This window comes from Ostrinia nubilalis, chromosome 23, assembly GCF_963855985.1.
Source record: "Ostrinia nubilalis chromosome 23, ilOstNubi1.1, whole genome shotgun sequence".
Lineage (NCBI taxonomy): Eukaryota > Metazoa > Arthropoda > Insecta > Lepidoptera > Crambidae > Ostrinia > Ostrinia nubilalis.
The window spans coordinates 2,007,927-2,012,005 of record NC_087110.1 but is presented as its reverse complement, the minus strand read 5'-3'; the positions used below and the strand labels follow the sequence as shown (position 1 = coordinate 2,012,005).

General features: G+C 38.5%; 1 long non-coding RNA gene across 1 annotated transcript; it reads left to right on the top strand.

Moving 5' to 3' along the window:
• The first annotated feature begins 1,520 nt into the window (after positions 1-1,520).
• Positions 1,521-2,881, top strand: LOC135083511 (uncharacterized). The gene is made up of 2 exons (XR_010259627.1): positions 1,521-2,587; positions 2,742-2,881. It is a non-coding gene; the product is annotated as an uncharacterized LOC135083511 (long non-coding RNA).
• Positions 2,882-4,079: the final 1,198 nt, after the last annotated feature.

Here is a 4,079-nt window from a genome sequence, read left to right as displayed (position 1 = left end):
TGGACCAGAAGGTCGTGTACGGGTTCAAGGAGTAGGAGGAATGTCTAGGGAGGATAAAACTCGTTTTGTCAGTTTCAATATTAAGGGAAAATATACTTCTACTTCGTACACAATTAACAATGCAAGAACTATAAAGAATTTGAATTTGTCTAAACAATCTGTTAATTATTCTGATATTTCAGCATGTGCACATCTGTCAGAGATTGCAAAAGAGATTTCATTTACTGAAGGTACCCCTACTATTTTAATAGGAGCAGGGGACTGGCATCTTTCTATTGCTCGTGAAGTCAAGTCAGGTTCGCGTGACCAACCAGTCGCGACTTTAACGCATTTGGGCTGGGTGGTACATGGCGCTAGCGCTAGCAATAGTAAGACCAAGCCAGTTGAGTTCGTCAATCATTTAGATGTTGTTGAGGAATCTTCTTTAGAGACTTTAGATTTCCAAATTCCCAGTGAACGTGTTGAACACACGAAACACAAACCTGTTGATTTTTGTCACAACACTTTTGTACATTGTTGATGAGCACCTTCATGCTGTATAACGTAGAGCTGGCTAGCTGGAACCGCTATGATAGAACTGTCATTTATATTCAAATGTGATGTTGTCTTTAGCTGTGTAATGGCTGTGCCGAACTCTCTATTGTAAATATTCTACGTGTGCTTTGATACCAATATATTTATTATGTTACTACCAACCACTGTATTTATTGCTCTGTAGCGGACTTAATATATCCCTAACAAGGGTTATGGGCCCAGAGCCCCAGAGCAAAGTAACATTTTAAAATAGTTTGTCGTGAAAATAATTTCGTATAAAGTGACGTGAACAGAATGTCGAATGTACGTATTGAGTTATTGAGAAAAGACAACTATGATAGTTGGAAAGTGCAAGTAGAAGCCCTATTGATCAGAAATGATTTTTGGGAATATGTAAGTGGAGAAAAGTCAAAACCCACGGATGAGACATTATCAACAGCATGGGATTTTGCTGACAGAAAGGCAAGATCGGAGTTGATTTTGTCATTGGATCCGAGTGTTGTTCATCATGTGAAAAGATTGAAGACTGCACGAGAGGTTTGGCTGAAATTAGAGAGTCTGTTCGTATCACGTGGACCTGCGAAAAAAGCGACCCTGATGAAAAGGCTCATGCTACACAAGATGAGTGAGGATCAGAACGTATGCGAACATCTTGATTTATTTTTTGAAGCTGTCGATAAGTTAGAAGAAATGGACATCGTGATCCATGATGATCTTTTAGCGATTATGTTGCTGTATAGTTTACCAGCAAGCTATGAGAACTTCAGATGCGCCATTGAAAGTAGAGACGAGCTGCCAAAGCCTGAACAACTTAGGGTGAAAATTATCGAAGAATACAGTTCGAGAGGCAATACCCAAGTTGAGAGGATAGAAGGAGCTATGTATATAAATAAACATCAGAAGAAGAATGGGACTGGACCTGAAACAAAATTTAAGTATAAATGTTTCAAATGTCATAACTTTGGACATAAGGCATCCGATTGCATGAAAAAGAAGTCTTCTCAGGCTTCAGAACAGAAACCTTCAGAATCTAGTTGCGTTGAGTCGTGTTCGACTGTAGAACATGAAGCTTTAACTGTGTATCATGTTTCAGATAACTGTTTAGCTATTGATTCCAAGCGTCTTCATCAGGAATGGTTGTTTGATAGCGGTTGCAGCTCGCACATGTGTAACAACGCAAGCAGGTTTGATAAAATATTGCCAAGTAACCAACAATTGAAATTAGCCACTGATTCTTTGACAACCGTGCAAGGTAAGGGTACTGTCAAGATATTAGCATGTAACGATGATATTACGCGAAAAATCCAATTTGAAGATACGTTGTTAGTTCCTGATCTACGTAGTAACTTAATTTCGATTTCTAAACTTACTGATCGAGGTTGTATAGTCACTTTTAAACGTGATGTAGCATATGCAACTAAGGATGGTGAAGTTAAGTTGACTGCTGATCGTAGAGGTAATTTGTATTACCTGAGAGAGCAGGATGCTTCGGCATCTGTAGTATCAGATAAGGATGTGGATTTGTGTAGATGGCATGAGCGTATGGGACATTTGAATGCTAGGGATCTTATGAAAGTACTGAAGAAATCGGGTATAGACGCCACCAAGTCTGATACTGAATTGCGCGATTGTGATGTGTGTGCTAAGGGAAAGATGGTTGCGTTGCCTTTTGTGAAGTCCAGTCAGCCATGTGACGAAAAGTTAAAAATAATTTATTCTGATGTGGTAGGCCCAATGAGAGTTCAATCAAATGCGGGAAACAAATATTTTGTTACATTTATTGATGATTGTACTCGTTGGTGTGAAGTTTTTATGTTGAAAAATAAAAGTGACGTCTTGTCAAAGTTTAAAATATTTAAATGTCAGATCGAAAATTTGACAGGTAAACAAATAAAATATTTCCATTCCGATAATGGCAAGGAATTTGTGAATAGTGATTTTTCGAAATTTTTACAAGAAAATGGAATAAAAAAGAGGTTGACTACGCCGTATTCACCGCAGAGTAATGGAATTGCAGAACGGATGAATCGCACCTTACTGGAGAAGGCAAGATGTATGTTATTATCCTCTGGTCTACCAGCAAGTTTTTGGGCGGAAGCTATTGCAACCGCGTGTTATTTGCGTAACAGATGTCCGACTAGCAGCTTGAATGGAGAAATTCCATATGAAAAATTGTTTAATAAACCTGTAAATATTGGTTATTTCAGAACATTCGGTGCGAAAGTTCATGTTTTGGAAAAGGAGCCAGGAAAGGATAAGTTCGCAGCACGAAGTTCTCCCGGCATTTTTGTGGGCTACCCGGCTGAATCTGGTGGCTATAGGGTGTGGATATCCGAGAAAAGAAAAATAGTGGTGTCAAGAGACGTCAAGTTTCAGGAAGATAAGAAAACTGAAAGTGAAGTTTTGAAAGAACCATCTATTGAGCTGCAATGTGAACAAGATAGTGTTGATAAAAGGAAGACTATCGAGTTTGAATTGTCCAACAGACAATGTAGTTCACACTTTAGTGATCAACCTTCGAATATTCAAGTTCCAATAGATCGATCTCAAGATGTACCGTTCAGAAACGAACTAAACACAGAAGATACGGAAGTTACTAGTACTACTGATAGAAATGAGACATTTGACTGGAATATCACTTTGAAAAGAGGCCCTGGAAGACCTAGGATTGAGAGAGGACACGTTGGGCGCCCCCGCAAAATCTTTAATATGGTTGAAGTTAGAGAAACAGAGAATAGTGACAGTGAGTCACAGGAAGAAGAATATGGTGACTGTGATGATTTTGCTGGAGCTATTGAGACAACTTTGAAGGAAGCTTTGGGAAGTGATGAAAAAGTCAAATGGGAAGAAGCAATTTTATCAGAGTTAAGAAGTTTAGTGAAGAATGATACATGGAAAATAGTAAAGAAACCACCTGATCGAAATGTCATTGGATGTCGATATGTGTTAACAACGAAGGTAAATGTTGATTTAACAGAAAAGAAGAAGGCCAGGCTTGTCGCGAAAGGATATAGTCAACAACATGGTCTGGATTACTTCAAGACATTCGCCCCAGTTGCTAGGATAGCAACGGTTCGTCTATTGATTGCTTTAGCAGCTGAAATGGGCATGGACATAGATCAGATAGATATAAATACTGCTTATTTAAATGGAGATCTTGATGAGAATATTTATATGAGAATTCCAGAACTGCTGAAAGAAAGTTTAGAAAAGCTGATAAGCTTGGATGGCAGAAAAAGCGAAATAGGCAAAAGAGCTGTGAAAATGCTTGAGAATATGAAAGCAGGGGGTGACACCTGTCTTTTGAAGAAGTCGTTATATGGTCTCAAGCAAGCTGGAAGACAGTGGAATATGAAACTGGACATGAAACTTAGAGAAATGGGTTTGAGACCAACAGTGAGTGAACCTTGTATGTATCATAAATGTGACAATAATGGAGCAGACCTATTTGTCGTTATCTATGTTGATGATATATTAATTGCTTCACGCAAGAGAGAAACCATAAATAAATTCAAGCAGGAACTGGCAAAGAGGTTTGAACTAAA